This window comes from Lissotriton helveticus, chromosome 3_1, assembly GCF_964261635.1.
Source record: "Lissotriton helveticus chromosome 3_1, aLisHel1.1, whole genome shotgun sequence".
In the NCBI taxonomy this organism is placed as follows: domain Eukaryota; kingdom Metazoa; phylum Chordata; class Amphibia; order Caudata; family Salamandridae; genus Lissotriton; species Lissotriton helveticus.
The window spans coordinates 732,393,795-732,417,963 of record NC_136061.1 but is presented as its reverse complement, the minus strand read 5'-3'; the positions used below and the strand labels follow the sequence as shown (position 1 = coordinate 732,417,963).

At 43.7% G+C, this 24,169-nt stretch overlaps 1 protein-coding gene across 1 annotated transcript in view; it reads left to right on the top strand.

Annotated features, from left to right (window-relative positions):
- Nucleotides 1-24,169, top strand: part of OVCH2 (ovochymase 2) — a 996,115-nt gene that overhangs the window by 502,893 nt on the left and 469,053 nt on the right. The window lies entirely within an intron of this gene.

Genomic DNA, 24,169 nt, shown 5'->3' with positions numbered 1-24,169 from the left:
TGCTTTTTAGCCCAAATTAACCTTTACTCAGCCTCTAGTAGCTTGGTACAGAGCAGTCAGGCATAACTTGAAGGCAATGAATAAAGTATTTGTACAACCTTTCGAACAGTAAAAACAGCAAAAACACCACCCAAAAAGATCCCACACCAGTGTAGCAAAATAGAGAACATTTTTGTAAATAAAACAAGACCACAACTACAATATTTAAAGAATAAACTGTAAAATAGCACTTGGGATATCTGGTCGCGCTGGATCGGGACTAAATAAAAAAATTCAGGCCGATCACGCTGGAGCACGGGCCGGATACAGGAATCCAGTGAGGCCTGCTGAACAAAAGTGCCTTAATCCTGGTTGCATCAGCGCCAAGGCTCGGTGGTGCCAACGAGAAGATGCCTTAGTGCCGATCCATGAAGCAGTTATGCGTCGTTTCCCATGATCGGGGTGCTGCGATGCAGAGCTTCAGAGTAATTCTTGCGGCTACGTCAACAGATATGAGAGGGCTCTGCTGAAGCAAGCACATCAGGCCCACTTTAAGGGTCCAGGACTGGGATTGCACAACTTGGCAGGGCAGACTCACAGATGATGGAGTCCAGGTGCAAACGCATGGTGGTTGGAAGTCTTTTATGTCCCTCAAACTTCAGATCAAGAGGCCAGCCAGCTGGTCCTTGGAGCCATTCTGGGTTCAAGTGATGCAAGTCCAGCCCTTCTCACCAATTCAAGAGGGCAGCAGGTTGGTGAGCTGTCAAAACATCGAAAATTAAATATCGGCCTACACTAATATCAAGGTGACAATATTGAAGGGACAGATTATCGATGTTAAGAATATCGATGATATGAATATCGACCCTAAGGTAAATAATATAAATTTTATATGGATTTAAGTAACATCGAAGTTAGTAATATCGATATCAAATATATTGATGTTACTAATATCGATGTTACTAACAGCGATATTTATATTATTGTTATGTATTTTATTATGTATTTAATATGTATGTGTTAAATGTGTTTTGTTAAGTGTTCTACTTGTTTTAAAATATATGTATACATTTTTGTATGTTAATAATGTTTTGTAAGTTATTTTTGTTTTTTAGTACCGTAATAGGGTGGGACGTAATTTAATTATACTAAATTAATTATTAATTATTATGAATTATACATTTATTAAAATTATTTTTTGCGTTTAAGTTCTGTAGCGGGTTGTGGGTTTATAGGGGAATAGGGTGGGAAGTAATTTAATTGTAATTTAGCAATAATTTATTTTAATTATTTGGTATTGATAAATGTATTATTGTTAATTATTATTAATTGGTAATTTATTTTTATTAATTGATAATTATGTTGTGTATTATTTTATTATTGGAGTGTGTTGTCCATTTATAGCGGAATAGTGTTGGAAGTAATTGAAATCTAATTAAGTAATTATTAAATGTATTGTTGGGTATTGATAATTAATTTATTGGACATTAATTATTAATTGGTAATTATTTAAAATTATAGTTTTTTGGGTATGAAAATTAATGTATTGTTGGTTTATCCTTAATTGGTCATTAAATAGTATTAAATATTATATATTGATAAATGTAATTAATATATTAATAAGTAATTATTAATTGGTAATTCATGTGTAATACTTATTATTTGTGTTATAAAAAATCATCTAATTGTTCAATATGTGTTAATTGGTAAACATGTTTTAATAATTAATATGTTTTTATTGTTCAATATTTATTATTTGGTAATTAATATTGATTAATTCATATGTATTGGTATTTATTATTAATTTATTGTTAATTAATTATTCATTGGTAATTATGTTTTTAATAATTATTTATTGGCATTTGTAAAAAGTTTAGAATTATTTAATAATTAATTCCTTAATAATTTTTAACAAATATTTTATTTATAAGTATGTTATTTTTAACTTCTACGCTATCCAACACTTTCCCTACTGTTGCACTCTCTGGAGTTGAAATAGTAATTTTTACCCCTACGCTATCCAACACTTTCCCTACTGTTGCACTCACTGGAGTGGGAATAGTACATTTTACCCCTACGCTATCCAACGCTTTCCCTACTGTTGCACTCACTGGAGTGGGAATAATAATTTTTACCATCCACCTATCCAACGCTTTCCCTACTGTTGCACTCTCTGGAGTTGGAATAGTTACTTTTACCCCTACGCAATCCAACACTTTCCCTACTGTTCCACTCTCTGGAGTGGAAATAATAATTTTTACCTCTATGCTATCCAACACTTTCCCTACTGTTTCACTCACTGGAGTTGGAATAGTAATTCTTATCCCTACGCTATCCAACGCTATCCCTACTGTTGCACTCTCTGGAGTGGGAATAGTAATTTTAACCCCTATGTTATCCAACGCTTTCCCTACTGTTGCACTCTCTGGAGTGGGAATAGTAATTTATACCCCTACGCTATCCAGCGCTTTCCCTACTGTTGCACTGCCTGGAGTGGAAATAGTAATTTTTACCCCTACGCTATCCAACACTTTCACTACTGTTGCACTCTCTTGAGTGGGAATAGTAATTTATACCCCAATGCTATCCAACGCTTTCCCTACTGTTGCACTCCCTGCAGTGGAAATATTTTTTTTTTCCCCTACGCTATCCAACACTTTATCCACTGTTGCACTCTCTTGAGTGGAAATAGTAATTTATACCCCTAGGCTATCCAACGCTTTCCCTACTGTTGCACTCCCTGGAGTGGAAATAGTATTTTTTACCCCTACGGTATCCAACACTTTATCTACTGTTGCACTCTCTGGAGTGGGAATAACAATTTTAAGCCCTAAGTTATCCAACATTTTCCTTACTTTGTTTTTTTGGGAGTTGGAAAAGTGGTTTTATTCCCTATGCTTTTTAATATGTTTTGTATTATTTTAGTTAATGTAGTATATAATTAATTTTAAAAATATTAAAAGCAAATTACATTTTATTAATTTGTTATACATAATTATTTAATTTGTATGTATGTTATTGTTTTATGTGTATAGATGTATTTGTAATTTATAATATGTTTAAATAATGGATAAGTTATTAAAATAATTATTTAAACTGAATATTAAGTAAGTATATATATTATATATTGTAAGTATATGTTTAATTAATGTTTTATTAAATTATATATATATAACATATTAATTTTAAACATTCTAACATATTTTTAACTATGTTTATTTTATTTATAACTATTATTTAATTTATTTTACATATTTTTTATAACTAAAAAAAGATATTTTTAATAATATTTTTGACATCTATACTTTTTTTTCGATATTTTTGTACTTACCATGTTGTAGATAGGATATCGATATTCTTGACACCGATATTCTTGCTCCGATTTTTTTGTAGGTTGATTTTGTGACCTTCGATATTTTGTCAGTGATCCCAGCAGGTCAGTACAGCAAAGCAGGAGTCCAGCAGTGTAGCAATCCAGCACAGTGGCAGTTCTTTCAGTTCCCTCTTTCTGATGCAGATTCAGCAGGTCCAGAAGTGTACTGAAGTGGTGGTCTCTGAGGTCCCGGTCTTATACCCAGTGGTGCTTTTGAAGTGGGGAGATTTCAAAGAGATGCATTTTATGTGTACAGATGCCCTCTCTTCCTCTCCTGATTCCAGGATCACTACAGGTGGGTATGCAGCCCTTTGTGTGTGAACAATACACAGCCTATTCAGGTGTAAGTGAGGCTGTGTCCAGCTCCTCCCTCCCCTCCCGTCAAGATTGGCCATCAGACCACACCTAAGCTACCATTGTGTGTGTATGTCTTGGTCGAACGCACAAAGCCCAACTGTCACCCACATCAGACATGTGATCAGAGACAGGCAGCAAGCTAAAGTAAGAAAATGCCAACTTTTAAAAAGTGGCATATTCAGAATTGCAATTTAAAATCCGACTTCACCATAAGATAGGGTTTTAAATTGTGATTCCAGACACACCAAACTTTAAGGGGTCATCTCTTCCCATTTGGAAAGTAAGTACTCTTATACAATGTAATAAGGCAACTCCAATGTTATTCCATTGGAGGGACAGGCCTTGTACTATTGAAAAAGTGTTTTTTACTACCAGGACCTGGAAAATGTAAAAACGCATGCCCTGATTTTTATTTTTAAACTCTTTTTTATTAAAGAATAACAATGTGATTGCATAAGTACATGATATCGAAAACATTGGTACACACATGACTGTATAGAGTGCAAGTTTTAAAACAGCATATTAGTTTTGTATTTCTTATTGTATGCAGGTTTACATTAATCCGTTAGCTCTTGATCGTCGGGAGTGGGAGGGGCAGGGAGAGAAAGGGGAGTGCCGATGTTTCTGCATTATGTATTCCATTTAGACCACACCCCGGATCATTTCTTTGGACACCCTCTAGAAACATCCGCCGTTTTTTCTCTGAACATGCACCAGTCCATGTCTCGCCTTCTATGATGTTAAGTCAGGGGCCTCCCACGCCCCCCTCATTCTGGCGATGTTACACTTTACTATCATCTACCCCAAGGTCACCCATAATCTCTGTTTACCACTTAAGTCGGTCGGGCCCCATCTGTTAAGCAAACACGTCCTGGCCTTAAGTCCCAGCTCTTGCCCCACAACCTCTGTCATACATCTCAGCACACTTGTCCAATATTTACGAATGTTGTCACATTTCCACAGAATATGTAGGAATGTGCTCTCTTTCCCACAGATTCCCCTACAACCTGAGTCTTCTCCGTACCCCATTCGGGCCAGGGCCGTCCTCGAATAGTACACTCTATACAAGATTTTTAATTGTATAAGTTTGAGTCTGGATGAGAGTGCAACTTCCCTTGGAGAGGCAAGAGCCTTAATCCAGTCCTCATCATCCAATTCTAGCAGATCAGTCGTCCACTTCTCTTGAAGCTGGGTAAGGGGATCCGCTACATGGTTGATTAGTTTACGATAGGTAAGAGATATTGCTTTATTGGTCATATAGCCATCCAGGAGCCTGTCCTCAACCTCAAGTGGCGTTGCTTTCAGGAGAGTTTCCCCTGACGGGATACATGCATTCAGGGCATGCCTCACCTGATAATACCTGAATATCTCCAATCCTGCCAACTCATATTCCCATTGTAATGTAGAAAATTCTGCCACTTTATCCTCCTTCCATATATCGCCTACTGTGGATATTCTGATAAGGCCCCACCTATCAAATCCTTTAGAGTTGCCAAGGGTGCCCAACAAATGCGAGTCCCACTGAGGGGTGGCCCTCGTTATTTTGTTATCCCAACCTAGACTTCTGTGTGCTGAGTGCCAGACTTGAACTGAGTGTGCCATGGGTCCAGTAAGATTCAACTTGGCAGGTCTGGAGTACAACGCCCAGGTGTATAAGCCCACCGGTAAAAGCCATCTATCCATCCGATACTCCAGGTCTGCCTGCGAACAATATATACCCCGGTTGATTGCTGACAATTGCGCCACCCACTAGTATCTCCTGATGTCTGGAAGTCCAATTCCACCATCGTACCATCCCCTCACCAATTTGGTAAGTGCTATGCTAGGCATTCCCCCTGTCCAGAGGAGGACTCTTTGCTCTCTTTCTATTTCCGCAAAATAAGTTGCAGGGACAGGAGCTGGCGAGTTTTGAGAGATTTACAGGAAGCAGGGCAAGGACATCATTTTAAATAGGGCTGCCCTGCCAAGCAGGGATAGCTGGAAGGACCTCCAATGTTCCACATCGCTTTGGAGGCTACGCAGAGGAGGCAAAAGGTTGTGTTCATTATACAACCGGGGATCTGCCGTGATGTATCTGCAGTTATGTATATAAAGTCATCTACAGCCTCTGTTTATCGAAGCCCGCGGCGACGCCATATATAAGAGGATGTCGTCGGCATACGGGGAGATACGATCTTCCCATGCCTCCGACCACTTCAGACCCTTAAGTCATCTACAGCCTCTGTTACTCTACATCCCCTCGGCAGGCATGGAAGCAGATTTTGTCCAATTAATGGAATATCCGGAGTATCTACAATCTTCCCATGCCTACGACCACTTCACACCCCTTAAGATCGGGTCCCTACGAATCCAACTTGCCAGGGGCTCAAGGTCCAGGGCAAAAAGCAATGGGGACAGCTCTGTCTCGTTCTCCTTCCAAGAGCGAAAGTCGCCGACTTTCTGACTACCACTTGCGCTAGCGTTTCTGAATACAGCATCTTCACCCATCCAATAAATCCCGGGACGAACCCCATTTTTTCCAACACTACAAAGAGATAGGGCCATTCGATCATGTCGAAACGCCATTGCGGTGTCTAATGACATCACCACCGCTTCCTCTTTAAGTGTTGACACTCTCCCTAATACCCCATGGAGTTTACAGGTCTAGGGCGGTATTTCTTGAAGGCATGAATCCAGATTGGCCAGGATCTTTGCCTCGGTACTCAACAATGAGATTGGTTTGTATGATGAGCACTGCTCCCTAGGCTTACCTTCCTTGTGTTTTGACTACCACTGTGGACGTCCACTGATCCTGAGGGAGCCGGCCGGCCTCTCGACTTTCATCGTACATAGCCCTGAGGTACGGAGCTATTGTATTGGGCTTTAGCATATACAGTTCTATTGGCAGACCATTTGGGCCCATTGCTTTTCCGGACTGCAGGTTCCTGATGACCTGTGCTATTTCACTGTGTGTGGGTTTACTGTCAAGGAATGCTCTGTCTGTCTGTCTCCTGCAATGTCAACAGCTGAATATCAGCTAACAGGGCTTGCTGCTCCTCTATTGAGCAGACAGAATGTGATTTATATATCCTAGCATAATATTTGGCGAACTCTTCTACAATCGATTGTGGGTCAGTAACTATCACTCCCTCATCAGACTTTATTTCCTTTACCAAGCAACTAGAACCCTCATGTCGGTCCAACCACGCCAGTAGTTTCCCTGCTTTATCCCCTAACTCATACACCATACCTAGTGTGTCCCTCTGCATTGCTTTGGCACTATCTGTTGCCGCACTTTTGCATTCTTCCTTCTTGAGATTAAGTTAGTGTTTTGTGCATGGCCCCTGTCCTCCGTCCCCCAGCAGCTCCCCCTGAAGCGCTAAAATCTCCTCCTCCAGTTGCGTTAGCTCCGCATTCTTTTCCTTTTTAGCCCCCACTATCTGTGAGATTGCCTGACCTCGGACCACTGTTTTGAATGCCTTCCAGAGCGTGCATTCCGATCTCATGGACCCCTCATTTTCTTGAAAATAGCACTCGATCGACGAGGTGATTTTCTGTGGTATTTTGGGATTACGCAGGTACCACGGACTGATGGGCGCTATTCTACCTATCGGGTTCTGGCTTCTACCCATCTGTACCCACATTGGAGAGTGGTCAGATAAGCCCTGCGCCACTTGTCTAATCTCTATGACCTCACCTACTTGGTCTGCTGGCATGAGGATATAGTCAATCCGGGAGAGACTATTGTGCGCCCGGAGTGAAATGTGAATTGGGTATCTGCTGGGTGACAGATTCGCCATGTGTCTGCCAATCCGATGGCATCTAGAAAGATGGACAGAGCCAGTTGCGCACGTCCCAAATCTCTTGGGGGTACTGCCACCCCCATACCATCGAGATAAAATCCCCCCTAGTATCAGCCTCCCCTCCAGAAACTCCACCAGTTTACTACCCAAGTCTCAAAATGCAATTGCCTGTAGTCCTGGTGGGACATAGACAGATACCAAGGTAAGTGTTTCTCCTTCCCACCGCCCGACACTGCTATGTATCTACCCATATCATCCATCCATGTTTGATCTATAGCCATCGGGATGGACCCATGCATCATAATACAACCCTTCATGAGCCTGAGGTAAATCCTAAATGGGTGACTAAACGGTAGCCCCATCTGTCCATGCTTTGCACATATTTCTTACTAGTTGTGTCTCTTGGAGCAAAACCACATCCGGGGCATCTATTTCAAGATACTGCAAAACAGTTCCTCTCTTTAGTTTACCCCCCAGACCGTTTACATTCCAGGATAAAGGTTTAAGCTTTTGCTCACCCATGGAGTTCAGTTTTATCTCTCCCCGCAGCGGTCTTCTGTTGATGCCATACGAGCCACATTTCTCTCAAAAACTGCTTTGAGCTGTACTTGCTTGTACTTTAATTGAACTAACTTAACACTAAATTTCCAACATCCCCCCGCCCTGCCTCCCCGCACTCTGGGCTCAAAAACTGCCCATACCCCAACAGTGCACAGTGCCTGTCGCCCTATGATACTAAACTAACTCTTAAATCGGGGGGTTCACTTCCCCCGCGGCCATCTGCCAACTACTACATGCACCCCAGTTTGTGTACAAAAATATTATTAAGTTCAGACTGAGTCACTTGGCATGTGATTTTGCTCTTGATCCGTTGAACATGGCCCCGGAGCGCCGTCTGATGAAGCCCAGCGCCCACCAGAATTGTTCCAGCCTTCTCATGGAGGATCACGCTTGCTTGAAGATAGAATCTCGTGCGGGGATGGGCCTCCCCTCATGTTCTTTGGCCAGCCTCCAACCCTCCAACCACTCCTGTGTTGACTCTGGGGTATCAAGGAACCAGGCTTTACCATCCACCTCTATGCACAGTTACACAAGAAACAGCATGGAGTACCGAATTTATTTGTCCCTTAGCTGCTGTTTGACGTTCAAGAAGGTTCTTCTTTGCCTCTGGAATGCAATAGTAAAGTCCAGAAAGAAGACAGTTCACTGATCTCGAATTTCATTGGTGGGTTTGATCTGGCCGTTTGTAATATGATGTCACGGTCTATGAAAATCAGGAACTTTGCCAGGTTTGGACGCGGGGGAGCCCCTGGTTTGGGCCTGCCCCCTGGCACCCTATGCACCCTTTCAACTGTAAAATGGTTCAACAGGTTTTTGGCTAGAGGTGCTTCAGTAATAAATCCTCCACAAATATGTCCACCGCTTGCCCCTCTGCCCTCTCGGGGTCCCCAATTATCCGTACATTGTTGTGGGGTGATCTACCCTCATAGTCATTCAACTGATGTTCTGTTCATTTTTGGTCTGCCCGTAATTCCTTGATCTCATTTCGTATCTGGTGGGCTTCACTACTGAGCTCGGTGGTCACCACCTCCATGGACTTCACTTTTTCACTTGTCTTCTTTAGGTCGGCTCTCATCAATGTCATTTCCACTGTCATAGTGTCCATAGTGTCCATTCTTTGTTCCAGCGAGGTACGGATCCCCGCTATTGCTGCTATGACATCTTTAAGCGTGGGCTCTCCTGTGGCCTCTTGGTTTGGCAGCGGGTCTGATTCTCCTTTGTTTACAGCCTCCAACTCGCCCTGCTTCTGGGTCGCATACTTATCCAACTTGGATTTATGCGTACTTTTCTGTCCCTTAGCTCCCGACATGGTGGTGTTTGTGTGTAGCCCAGGAGACACCTCCACGGTATCTGCCCGCTGTCTATACTCGTCCACCTGTCCCTTCGGTAATCTACTGGGGGAGCCGTCCGGAGTCCAGGAGTCCGGCACCCCCAAGGCCACTACATATAGTTTCTTTTGTAATGCTCAATATTTCGGAGGGTCTCTTGTTTTAGGGGCGGAATCTCCATCCCCTTGCTGTGCCAATTAGTTTCTGCTGGGCTCTGTTTGTCTTTTCACCCCTCTCTTGGTCCCACCGCCCTTCAGCATCTCAGGGATAGGTACCATGTCTGCAGGTCTGTAGCGATCAAAACCCCTCTAAGAAAAAGGAGAGGGAGAGGGGGGCCACCGTGTTTATCCACCAACAGTAGGCGTTACCAATGTTCCTGGGTGGTCTCACACCACCATATCGCAGTCGCCTCTTTACTGCTGAGTTGCTGATCCCAGGACCACTCCCTGCGATCAATCCAGCTATAGCGGTCACCTCTTGGCCTCGCGCAGCCCGCTCCAGTGCTGCTGTAGCTGTCTGGGGCAAGCCTCAGGGGCACACAATGTTAACTACGTTTTCCACCAGTGGGTCACTCAGGGCTACTCTGACTTATCCAGGATTGTATTTGGTCCGGTGGATCCCTCAAGCTCCCCCTCCAACCCCCATGCCTAGGAGGGGTTCTGGTTCCTTACTGCGTGCGCCCAGGGGCTCACCGACCCTTCAGCTGGGAAAGTCATTGGGGAATGCGCAGCGCCTTCCAAACAGTGCCCGCTTCCCTCGGGCGTCACTCGCAGCCTTCTTCAAAATCGAGCCCGGAGCTTGTTGGACCTATCGGGCACCCGGGGCGTTTCCGTCATTATCGTCAACGCCTGTGCCTTAGTTGACAATCGCCTTGTAGCTGTGGTGTTCCCCCGCCACGCTTTTGGGGATATTTGCCGGATAGATTACAGATATACGGCTGGTTTTAGGCTGCGATGGATCAGAGCCTCACCGACAAGCGGCCATCATGGTCGGTGCTCAAGCTACGCCCCCCACATGCCCTGCTTTTTTAATATATTGCACCCTGCCCTCTGGGCTGCTCGGGGCCTACCTTAGGGGTGACTTATATGTATTAAAAAGGAAGCTTTGAGCCTGGCAAGAGGTTTAATTTGCCCGGTTGACTAGGCAGCCTAAAACTGCACACACAGGCTCTGCAATGGCAGACCTGAGATATGTTTAAAGGGTTACTTAAGTGGGTTGCACAATCCGTGCGGCATACTCACTAGTAGCATTTAATTTACAGGCTGTGGGCACAAGTATTGCATTTTACGAGGGACATATAAGTACATTAAATATGGCATTTGTGGATAAGCCAATGTTACCATGTTTTAGGGGACAAGCAAAAGCACTTTAGCACTGATCATCAGTGGTAAAGTGTGCAGAATCCAAAGGCCAGCAAAAACAAAGCAAGCAATTAACAGGAGGCCTGAAGCCAAAAGTTTGGGGAAACAACGCCAAGAATGCCAGGTCTAAAGATCAACAACAGAAAACTAGCTTTTGACCCTAGAGAAGGCCTAAATTCTAAACTCCTTGGACTTGAGAGGGAGAGACCCAGATTCTTAGGCTACAATTTGGATTATCACCAGGCAGTGTCTTTCACATACGCCAATACCTCCATGTTGTCTGAGTTGAGTTTTAAAATATTCATCCTTATCCTGTTGTCAACAAGTATCAGACAGTATCACAACATTTTTTCAAGACCACCCAGAAAGGTCATGCAGGTTAATCATTATGTGCGTGGTCACCATATGACATCAATGACTTGCCTAAGGTTCTAATTTGGTGGATCAGTAGAGCCAGAAATATGTTGAGAAACATGGTGTTCAAGGAAGAAGCCTCTCGCGCTCTATGTTCCACTTCTTTGCACGTCTTTTAATAGGAGGAAGGGAAACCGTTTCAGCTCTGTATTTAAGATATAAGGCTATTCAGTTAGATGCACAGTCTATAACACCTTAATGTACAGTAGGAACAGAAAAGACCTTGTGAGAGACAACATTAAGGCAGCAAAGAGAGAGTTACTGTGCCTGCTCTGTTACTCATGTTATTCATCTGGAATGTAAACTCCATAATGTAAGGGCCTAAAGGCAGCCTGCACCACTTCTGGGATATTGTTCCATTCAAGAAACAAAGATGGTTGTTATTTGACCAGAAGATGGTAACTTCTGGGCTCATGTTTTCCTTTTTAGGCCTGGCCATATCCAAGACTTTAATTGTGTTGTTTTTAATTACTTATAGGAGACTTCATTCAGCCAGTCAGCCCTCTTCATCCATTGGTCTGTTATGGTGTCATTCATATTTTCCTCCTCTTGCTACAGCAAAAAGAATGAGGCAGTGGATCAGCTGACTTCAGCCATTGCTTAATTTCACTGTAAGAAATTGGGTAGTTAGTTAAGGGGCGGGGGTTGACCACCTACCTCAAGCACCAAACACAAGCATTGTCCGGGTGCATCACTAAAGTCACTAAATTAACTTGAGCTCATTCCACTGGTAGCTATGCCACAGAGCAAACTGGTTTAATGTAGAGGCAATGTGTAAAGTATGTATGCAGTGCCAAAACAGTAATAAAGTAAAAACACAACACAACACAATAAAAATCCCAGACCAAATTAGAAAAATATTGTAATAAATAAATTGACAGCAAAATGACAAAAATACCATAAGGGGAACCGGGGACATGCATTTTAAAGTGTTAAATGAAAATAGATTAAAAAAAACATTGAGAACTTGACCATGACCTAGGTACGATTTTAGGCCAACCATGATAGAGCAACGGATGGATGCTGGTTCAACCCAGTCAAAGGATTTAGTCTCAAAAAAGGAAGTCCAAAGGCTTCAGAGGAGCAATGCAGCAGGTTATAGCTGAAAAGTGCTCCATGAGCTCAAATAGACTTAGGTAAGGTTATAGTGTAGCTTTTTGGCAGGAAGGCTCGGAGCAGAAGAAATTAACGTTTTTTTGCCAAGGAAGGGTTGCTTGGTGGCCAGACACTTTTGTTGCCTTTGCATGGTCCAGATTTCTTCATTTATAGTTTGGCACTTGTTTGGAGCTCAGGTTCCCGCAGCAGAGCAAGGTTGCAGCCTGTACTCAAACAGAGCTCCAAAAGACAAGATACATTCTCTGCGAGGTCCCACTGCAGTGGATTTGCTGTCGCAAAAAAAGTTTCGAGCAGAAAAATCTGGATCTCCAGCACAGGGGCACTGAATATTGGTTGGATCAGTTTGGCAGGTTAGTCCTTGTCCCAGGTTTTCTGGGGTGGTAGGAGAAGTCCAGCCAGACACAGCCAGGGGTTACATGACCTCAAGAAACAGCACTGGGACTTGAGGACTTAGTCTGACAGAGGCTACCAGCCAATTACAGGTCAGGTCCAGTTGAGACTAGTCGGCTGGGAATATTTGAGAACGACCTCCTACAGCTTGTTTTGTCCCTGTAGCTTGAACATGAGGTCAGCCTTAGGACCCTCTGAGTCCACATCTTTGTCCTGGATCTAAAAGGGACCAGGTCCAGCCCTTCAGGGTTCTTCTTAGGTCTTAGACATCAGGTCCTGTTTTCTTCTCCTGATCTGCCTAAGGCCCAGTAGTGTTATGAGGATGGCATTGGGGATGTCACATTAATGCCTGGCACCAGCCTGTAGGTGGGGTGACTCCTGGCTCTTTCCTAACCAGTGGGATAAAACCTCTCAGTGCGTATCCAAAACCATGTTTGCAGCATTTACTGTGTGCCCTACTGTAAACAATACCGTAGTGCCCCTCGCTGTCTAAATCTGCGATGGTGGAAGCCTTCTCCCCTTGTGCAAAGCATATTCTTGCCCCCAGAGGTGTGGCCTGATAAATGAACAACCCTTTGGTTGCTTCAATCCAGTTCTGTTGGCAGTTCTCTCCCCACTGAGATTGGTGTCTGCCTGACTAGATGAACAAAAAAGTGGGCCTGTCCAGGCGTCATCTACATTGGCTTGTGACAGAGGAACAGAAAACATCTTCCCACATCCAGCCTTTTTCTTTGCTCTGGGGGCAGTTTTCAAGCCTCTTTTGTAGCTTTTGGGGCTTTAACACTTAGAGGGATAAGGTAACTTTCTAAAAGTATCTTTTACTTCATATTTATGTTAGTTAAGTAAAATATGCCAATTAGGGTTATGCCATTTGCCACACTTTACTACTAGTAATAGAGATAAAGTGCACAGAGTGTTACAGCCAGCAAAAACAGACAGGGCAGAAATATGGTGGGACTGTTATGAGTTTCTTACATGGCCCATTGTATGTTTCCCTATGCTAGCCTAACTGCACACGTTGTAGGCCTCATTTTTCTTTGCTCTCGTTACTTACTATATAAACATGTTTGCATTTGTAACACATTGTACTTTTACAAGGAACCTGCATATGTTCTAGCGTTTAGTTATTTTCTTGGGGTTTAATCTGAGCATCACCTACAAGGTCAAACAACAGGGGCAGCCAATATATATCCTATATAAAATAATCCTCTGAGGATGGATACATATTTGCGTGGCGGCCCCTGGCAGGGATTTGGCGGCCTCCGGCTCTGTTCCACTTCCAAACACCCTGACCCTCCCTCTTCACTGGCCTCCGTGCCTGCGTTTCTCCTGGTTCCTGATTGGCTTCTTTTTTTCCCTACCCACTGCTGGCCACGTCGTGTGTCATAATACCCTCCTCCTCCTAAATTGTGTCGTTCTGAGATGAGTTCGGAAGGGTAGCAGCAGCCGCAGGTACTGGTCATCTAACGCCTTTTCTGGACGTTTTATTAAAACACCTTCCTGAGCTCCGGGGGCCTCTGCCCCGCCCGGTCCCCCTCTTCCGGGGACCCCTACCTACGCTCCCTGCCCAGGGCCGGCATGAGCCTAGAGCCGCACCTGCAAACAACAATGTCCCTTGGTATTATTTATGGCCAGGCACTAGCACCTACACATAACACAAGAATGCAGCTGTTGTTTATGCACACATCCTATCATATAGATAAGTACATGACCACAAACACACACATGGAAAAAGAGTTTTGAGTTAATAGCACTGCCTCAGCTGAGATGTAGAGCATCATCTATGTATGCAAAGATACGGGGTGTGCCAGTAATCCCAGAGATCTTCCATATAATCATTTAGCTATAATATTCGGGGAGGGGTAATAAAGGACTCTGTCCTATAAAATGACAGCACTTTTAATGGTATATGGATTATTAACCATGCTAACTGTACATTTATTATGCATTTGTTTTCTAATTGTGGCACGTATACAGCATTTCAGGGCACAATATTTTGAATAAATATTATAAACTTTCTTTATGCCTCCTGGTTATCTCATTGCGGGCAAGTACGAGTGAGAGAGCGAAAGAGTGTGCTCTGTTATGGTGATCCCTGGTAGAGTCGAGAGTGCTGTGTTCTGGGGGTGCCAATTCACTTGTTTCTCTGGTAAAGTTAGGAGGGCAAGTGAGACGCTATAGCTAGTTGGACCCAGACACATGGACACTGAGGTGGTATGGCGACTCAGACCCTACATACTGATGTTCTATGGTTCCAGAGCAGAATCCCTGCAACAAGACACCCAGCAAAAGATGGCTGTTTAATAAATGTACTGTGATTGAATGCATTCTCCCTTTCAAAAAGAGCAGATCCACACACAAAGTAGTTCCTTCTGTGCCAGGTACTACAATTGCATTATTTGCTTTTTGAGCCCAAAAAATATGCTAACTTTTAGACATTTTTTGTTAGATTTATGAGGGCTTGGCAGCTTCCCCCAACATTAAATATTTGCAAAATCAAGAACAAAAAAGCATTGACAACGGAAAAAGGCTGGCAGTCAATGCCAATACTTGTTTTTAACAATGGCGTGACTAAGTTAGATTTTCAGTCCCTAGATACAAGCCAGCTTGATGAAGAAAGGTTTCAAAGAGAAGTCAACTTGAAATAATTGCTTCATCAGCTACATTAAAAATAAATGCTGGAACTGTGGCAAACTGATAATCCATAGAAAAGTTTTAAATTGATAGTTGTGTCAGACTGAAATATTAAAAAATCTCTCCAGCATTGCAGAGGTACGTTTATGCAGTAAGCTTGCAAGAGGAACAGAATTTCGATTCCTTTCTACGAAAAAAGTATCTAAATCATCACAGCTTGATTGAGAGGGAGCAAGAACTGTTCTACCACACACAGGATGCTGGAAAAACTGAACAATAGTAAATGTCTATTATAGTTGTTAGTTGCCTCGATGTGAGAACTATATTACGAAATCTGAGTTTTCTGGACAAAATTTGAATAAGCCTTATTCACATTTCCAACGTCAAGTTTACTTTCTGTGCACAGTCAGCCACCACAAGTGCTCTTAATTCTTGCATGCTCACTTACCCAAAGGTAATAGTCTCATATATCAAGTTGCTGATGGTAATGTATTACAGCAGCAAAACGTTTTTAAGTAGTATAGTATTATAGCGTCCTCCCCAACCTTGGTACCTGCTAATGACTATGGCACACACAGAGCTAAATCTAACACATCTTCATTCTTCTGTGTGTAACCACAAACTCCACATTCTAAACCTTCATTCACTTCACTATGCTCTAACATGTAATGTCCCCATTCTACGGAGTCCATCAGGAGCCAAAAGGATTCCTTCATTGCTAACTCACACAACACTACACCCTCAATTACAATGTTTTATAAATATATAACATCATAGCTCTTCATTGAGCTTTTGTGGTGCTCTGATCTTTTCCCGACCATAGGCCCCATTAGGATGGTGGGCGGATCGCCCCCGCCAGGCCCGTGGTAGCCACCGCCGGCCTGGCGGGGGCGATCCGCCCACCATCCGTGCCAGAATGACCCCCGCCATATTATTATGGCTGGGGGGGTCCACGGTGGACGGAAAGACCGTCCGCCGGCTTTTCCGCCCCGGTCGCCTTGTGACTGGGTGGAAAAGGGTTCTATATGGTGGCAGTGCCTATCAGTCACCGCCAGCCATATTAGAATGGGCATTTTCCAATGCCTTTTTCGTGGCGGCAATGCCGCCATGGAAAGGTATGCAGAGTCTGCTTTGGGGGCCCGTTGCGGGCCCCCAGGGACTTCGGGGGATGGGGGTGCACATGGGGGGTACCTGTACCCCCCTGCCATGTTGTGCATGGAAGTACACAACATGCCTCCCAAACATTGTGGCGGGAGTGCACCGCCCGCCACAATGTTAGGGATGCAGGATGCGCCCGCCACTGTGGCGGGCGCATCCTAATGGCAGGCACGGGACCCCGCCCTTATGGCCCCCATGTCTTCAGAAACTGAGGACAGGCAGTCGAAGTGTCCATGATCTGATTTGGCAATATAGGACCAACAGCAGTCAGGGGGTCTTCAAATGTCCTTTCAGACTCAGTCTGTCCACTGACGACAGTGCCTGACAGGCGATAAGCCACATGTAGGATATGTGAGTAATCTCGTGTAATGGACTTCCCAGGACATTGGGCAGTCATATTGTGTCCTTTGGTGACCACAACATGAAATGGCTCAGCATCGAAGGGAGTATCATATTTCCAATTTTGAGGATGGCGGACAAACACTTGATCTCCTCTAGTGAACGTACCGTCTTTTGCATGTTGGTGCTTGTCTGCATAGGTCTTTATTTTTCTTTTACAATCCAAGTCTCTTATATGGGTTTCTTCCTCAGTACTTGATCTTCTGTTGGTCCATTGAGATAACTTGGTCGTTATGGGTCTCCTGAACATCAAAATTGCAGGGCTTTCCCCTGTGCTCGAGTGAGGGGGTCAAACGATAAGCTGCAAGAGTGGAGTTCAAGACAGTGTTTCCCTCTTCAATTTCTGGACTGGAGTCTCACTTTCTTTCCATAAGGCCCTGAAGAAATGGGGCCATATGTATCAAGATACCCATTTGCGATTCCCAAATAGCGATTTTTAAGAAATCGCTATTTGAGAATCGTAAATGGGTATGTATGTACAAAATCGCATTTTATTTTGCGATTTCTTAGCATTCCTTAATTGCGATTAGCAAATTGCGAATCGCAATTAAGGAATTCTTTTCTTTTCATTTCTATGGGCCAGGAGGCCCATAGGAATGAATGGGAAGTTATTCTCAATTTTGGATTCGCAATTCGCTAATCGCAAATTGAGAATAATTTCAAGGGTGCAGGGTGCAGGGGTGCACCCCTGAAATATGCATGGGTGCACATGTGGTGCACATACATGCCCTAAGGGCATGTATGTGCGTCACATGGCACTTTGAAAAATGCTAAAATGTGCATTTTTCAAGGAATTCGCAACTGTGGTAATTTGCGATTCCTTAAGGGCATTTTGCTAAAAATTTTTGCTACATACATTGCATTTAAGGAATCGCAACGCCTACAGGAAATTGGCATTAGAGACCTGGCCTTGGAGTGGCTTCGGTCTTTTTTGGAAGAAAGGTCCTCCCAAGTTCATGTTCCACCTTTCCAGTCACAGGAGTTTGCCTTGCGCCAGGGTGTACCGCAGGGGTCAGTGTTAAGCCCACTATTGTTCAACATCTAGGTCCAGCCTTTGGCTGTGTTGGTGAGGGATAGGGGCTTGGCACTGGTATCTTACGCTGATGACACCCATTTGGTGATCGCCTTCTCCCGAAAAAACGTCACAAACCTGTTGAAGTTTAAGGAGGATCTTGCTGTGATTGCGGACTGGATGGCAGCGTACTGCTTGCAGTTGAACGCAGGCAAGTCCGACATCCTGCTGTTTGGGAAAGATCGGGGGATGTGGTCTGAGAGTTACTGGCCTGACCAGCTGAAACTGGCCCCTTTGTATCTGGTTTGACAGTGAACTAACTTTTGACGCCCAATCTAAAGCTGTGGCGGGAATATGCTTTGGCGTTCTGAGGGGCTTGAACCCGCTGCTGGGTTTTTTCCCCCCAAAAGTCCGCCAACTCATCCTCCAGGCGACCATTTTGTCAAGATTGGATTACGGGAATTGCCTATATCTAGGCGCAAACAAGGCTAGCGTCAATCGTCTGCAGAGGGCACAGAACGCTGCTGCTCACATGCTGTTGGCCCTCCCCTACACCTGCTCGGTCTCCCATGTCCTGCAGAGGCTTCACTGTCTGCCGATAGCAAAGCGTATTCAATTTAAGACGCTTTGCGTGGCGCATAAGATCTTATCACCGCAGGCACCGGCTGGTTTGAGGGGACTGCTGCAGTCCTACGCACCCCGCCGTCCTTTAAGATCTGCCACCTTAGCACTGGCATGCACACCGCACGTTTGGAGAGCCAGAGCTGGTGGCCGTTGCTTCCGCTGCCTGGCTGCGCCACTGTGGAACTCTCTCCCTGGGTCCATCAGAATAATTCAAAACCTTCTTGCGTTCCGGAAGGCCATTAAGACCTGGCTCTTTCAGGCTTAATGCTGTTTGTGTGATTTCTTGTCTGGGAGTTGTTGGTATGCGCTGGGACGCCCTGTTGCTGGGGCAGCCATGCGCAATATAAATCTAACAAATAAATAAATAAAAATACCCCGGGCATATAGCTGGCACCTACCCCCAAACACTCTATTGGACTCGGCCTTCAGGAAAGAGATCCATAAAGAGATACTACACTTTTTCTCACTAAACGTAGTCTCAGTATCATCTCCCTCGATGCTTTGGGAGGCCTGCAAGGCTATGATCAGAGGTGCATGCATAGCCAAACAGTCAGGAGTACTGAAGTCCATCAGACGGACATTAGTATTGTAATAGTATTGTAATTGCATTTATATAGTGCTCACTACCCCTGCCGAGGCATGGAAGTGATTTTTAAGTGAGTAGCACGCTGCTCCAGAACCCATAAAGGATTAGGGGTGAATTAGTATAGTGAAAATATGAAAGTAATTTGAGTGGTGACTATGTTAGTCAGTTATTTGAATTGAAAAGGTTTGCATTTATATAGCTCTTGCTACCCTTGATGGGGTGTTGAAGCACTTTTTTTGGCAAGTAGCACACTACTTCAGAACCCAGAAAGGATTAGTGGTGAATTAGTATAGTAAAAATAGGAAAGTAATTTGAGTGGTGGATATGTTAGTCAATTATTTGGATTGAGAAGGATAGAGGAGGGATAGAGAAAGGGAAATGGGTTTTGCATTTATATAGCGCTAGCTACCCCTGATGGGAGGTTAAATTGTTTTTTTCGGTGAGTAGCATGCTACTCTGGAACACTTACAGTGTTAATTGTAAATTAGTATAGTGAATTATGAAAGTAAATTAAGTGGTGGATATGTTAATGAGTTATTTGGATCGAGAAGCGTGTCACTCACCGAAAAAGTACTTAAACACCGAGAAAGCAGAGAGGAGGTAAAAAGGTTTGCATTTGTATAGCGATTGCTGCCCCAGATATGGTGTTGAAGTACTTTTTCGGTGAGTAGCACGCTACTCTGGAACCCATAACAGATTAGTGGTGAATTAGTATAGTGAAATATGAAATTAATTTGAGGGGAGGACATGTTAGTATGTTAATTGGATTGAAAAAGGATAGTGTAGGGATAGAAGGGAAGGATTTAGGGGCATATTATCAAGGGGGTTTATGTCCGCTTTTTTGGCTTTAAAAGCCAAGAAAGCGGAGATAAAATTATCTCCCTATTACCTAGCTGTCGCTAACACCAGTTAGCGACAGCTAGTAGGAGATAGCGACCATCTTGGGCCCCACTTTGCATGTCAGTGATATTTATCACTAATGACATGCAAAGTGGGCGTGCCAAGATGTTAGCGACTGGAAACAGTCGCTGACATCGCTATCTCCTATTACCAACTTTTGGAGATATTTGCGCTAAGCGCGAATATCTCCAAAAACTAACACCTGCCCTGAGCAGTTCTTAGCCATGTTATCCAATGGGAGGTGGATAACATGGCTAAGAACATTAGCTCGGTAATGCATGAATATCGCTGACTTTTTAGCGATATTCATGCATTGCGGCCGTTTTTTATCGCATTTGCGATAAACCTTGATAATAGCAAGGTTTATCTGCGATAATTTCTGACGATGCTTAGCGTTAAAAAATTTGTTGCTAAGCATCGTTAGCGATAAATATCGCTTAACGTTGGTAATATGCCCCTCAGATTTTTGTTTTTTGAGCTCATAGCAGTAGGTGGCGGCTTGGGATGAGTAAAAGGGAGGTGGAGGGGGAAGAGTCAGATGGAGGGTTTAGAAAGGCTTGTTTTGGGGAATCAGATTAGTAAAAAATAGGTATCAGATGATGCTAGGAGAAGTGGAGTAGGGATGAGTCTCGAAAGGGTAATTTTGGTAGTGGTGTGGGGTTTGGGATGAATGAGAGAGAGAGAGTGGAGGTAATGGATATATTGATAGAGGTATGGGGTGAAAATAGGCTAGTGCATTGGAAAAAGTAGTAGAAAGAGGTTTGAGATGAGTCAGAGAGTTGAGCTGGAGGATATATTGAGAGCAGTACAGGGTAAAAATAGGGTAGTGAATTGGATATGCTGAGTTAGAAGACAAGTAATAAATAAGTAAAAGTAATAAGTATATAGATCCAAAAGTAATAAAGGTATAGATGTAAATGTAGATGTATTTGCAAAGCGCGAACAATTACCCGAAGGTGTCAAGGCGCTGGGGGCCGTCGGGACGATTAAGTGAGCTATTGACCAGAGTCACATGATGCTGGGCAGACCCCTGCCGCCAGAGCCGGGATCGAACCGTGATACCCAGCATCCAGCGTCAGTCGCCCTGGCTGCTGCGCCACACCTCTTCCACAATCCATAAGTACATGGAATGTGTATAGATGCATAAAGGAAGGTAGTATCTGTAGATTAAAGATGCATTAAATAAACTCTGGCTTTCAAGTGTTGTTGAACCTAAAATGTGTTTTATTTTTTTTATACATATATATTTGTTTTGTAGATGAATAGTGAAGCAATTGTAGATAAATAGTTATGATAAAAAGATTTAGTTTATTTATTTATTTTGAAAATTTTATAGAGCGCAAACAAGATCCTGGCGGATACAATCAATAAATGTTACTTATATAGTAAATAATAGCGAATCCAAACATCTGCACAAAGTATATTGTAAAATCAGCATCGTAGACAAGTCTGTCTCGTGGTTGGGGGCGCGTGTGCATCTCGTCTCAAGGTTTAATGGTGCAGTTGATGCTTTGGGTAGGCCACAGAGAGAGACACATCCGTATTCCACTCTGGGTATAACCAAAGCCTGTACTGCTTGCTTGAAGTCATTGTGTGGTAGGAAGGGTTTCAGTTTCCTCAGTGTGTTTATCTGGAAGTTTGCTCCCTTTGTAGCACCTCTGATATGTTTTTGCATGTTGAGGTTACTGTCTAAGGTTATTCCTAGTGACTTTGCTGAGTCCACGATGGTAGGTTGAACGTTGAGTGCCGTAATATTTTTGATCCATTCTTGCATTTTGGGGATTTGGGCCGGTGGAGCTATTAGAAGGAATTCAGTCTTTAGGGCATTCAGTTTGAGATGATTTTCTGCCAGCCAGGTTTGGGTATTCCTAAGCGCTGTATTAAGTAGTTTGACGTCATCTAGGGTGTGGATCTTGAGGTATAGTTGTGTGTCGTCTGCATCCATGTGATATTGTGCGTTAGATGTTTGTAAAATTTTGGTGAGAGGTTCCAGGAAGAGATTAAACAATGTTGGGGCTAGTGAGGACCCTTGCGGGACTCCCAAAGTTACTGGGACGGCCTTGGACAGGGTGTTATTGACTCTGAATTGTTGTGTCCGGTTTTGGAGAAATGAAGTAAACCAACTTAGTACTGCCCCAGATATACCCATTCTATGTTTTAGGAGGTCTTTCAGGTTCTCATGCTTGACCATATCAAAGGCTGAGGAGAGGTTTAGCAGGATGAGTAAACATGATCCATTTTGATCAAGGATTTGCAGCGCATTGTCAATTATGTGTGTCATGGCTGATTCAGTGCTATGGCCTGCACGGAAACCTGATTGGTGTTTGTTAAGGAGGTCAAAGTGATCAATATTTAGTTGTAGATGTACACATTTTTCAGGAAGCTTGGCCAAGGTAGGGATATTGGAGATAGGGCGATAGTTGTTTAGATCCGTAGGGTCTGCCGAGGGCTTCTTTAGAATGGGTGATACCTGACCTACTTTGAAGGTATCTGGGATGCAACCTTGTTGAAGTGAACTGTTTATAATCTTGGACCAGAGAGGTGAAAGCAGGGGAGTTAGGTCTTTGACTGCGTTTGCCAGAAGCGGGTCAGAGAAGTGATTGGCGGGTGCAGGGCACTAAGTAGTTTGCCTATAGAATCTTCGGAGTGGGTGGTAAATGATGACCAAGCTGCATCGTTTTTTAGGTTGGGCTTTGATGTGTGTTAGCATGGCGCGGTTGGGAGTGCTGGAAGGGTTTGTGTATGCGGTCTCGCGTATAAGGTTAGATCATTTAAGAGGTCGTTCTTGATGGTATCGGTTTTCAGGGTGAAGAAGGTGGAGAATTCTTCACAGTGTGGCTGCGGGCTTTCTATGTCTTGTGGACGTTGAGGTGCCTCCTTAGATTGGGTTTTGATCAGTTCAAAAAGTTTTTGGGGACGATCTCTTACCTGGTCAAGTTGTAGGCTGAAAAAGTTGGCTTTGGTGCGATTGATCTTGCAGTAATATGTGTTTCTTTTTGTTCTGAGAATCTTTAGGTGATTGGCGGATGGTATTGATCTACAGGCACGTTCCGAAGTTCTGAGCGAATGCCTGTCCTCGTTGAGTATTCCGTTGTACCAAGGTTTAGAATCTTTTAAAGAGACTCTTTTTAGTTGAAGAGGTGCAACCTCATTTATTATCGATGTAATGGCCGAGAGGTAATGATTCGTGAGATTGTGTACTTTGGAAGACCCTGCGGGGACAACAGTAGGTTGTAACAGGAGGATGGCAAGGTGTTGGGGTTGAGTTTTGTCAGGTCTCTTTTACATACTTTGGTCTTGTAGATTGAGCTGAGTTCAGTTTCACAGTTTCCTTAATGGTGAAGGTGATGATGTGATGGTCTAACCAATCGCATGGTTGGATCGACTCTAGCTGAATGGAGTCTGTTTTAGAGATTATTAAGTCCAGAATCGAACCTTTGTTGTATGTGGGAATGTTGCAGAATTGGGTTAGGTCTAGGTCAACTAGGAAGTTCTTGAGACTGTACACTACTGTATCATTGTGATCATCCCAATGGAGATTGAAGTCTCCAAAGAATATTTGGGTATTTTGTCGCCCCGTGTTTGAAGATACCATATCCATGAAGTGTTCAGTGAAGGCGAGGTTCTCGCCTGGTGGGTGATAGATGATGTGCAGAGAGCAGACAGGTTTGCCCTTGCTAGTGATGTCACGGCATATGTATTCGCATGACGGGAATGCTGGGGAAATGGCTCTGTTTACTGAGATATTACTACGATGTATGCACGCGATACCTCCCCCTGACTTATCGGCTCTGTCAAGTCTGATGATGTTGTAATTGGGTGGTACAAAAATGTCAATGATTGGTGTGGAGGATTCCTTTAGCCAGGTTTCAGTTAGCATTATCAGGTCTGGTTCTTGTGTGAGGATGAGGTCAGCTATGTCTGCTGCATGTCTAGCGGCCGATCTGTAGTTTAGGAGTATACATTTGAGTTTGGGCGTGATGATGGCTGAGGAGGTTTCCTGAGTGAATGGGATTCTTCTAAGGTTATTGTCTGTGACGCCTCTAGTATTTGGTTTAGTGGTCCTATGAGGGTTGGGGGGATAGTAGGATTCACCAATGGGGCGGGAGTGAGTGGCTTCATGGGAGTGGGATCATACGAGCTCACCAGAGAGAGTAAATCGCTCTCTGAGAGCGGGTTGGTGCTTCTAATTGGT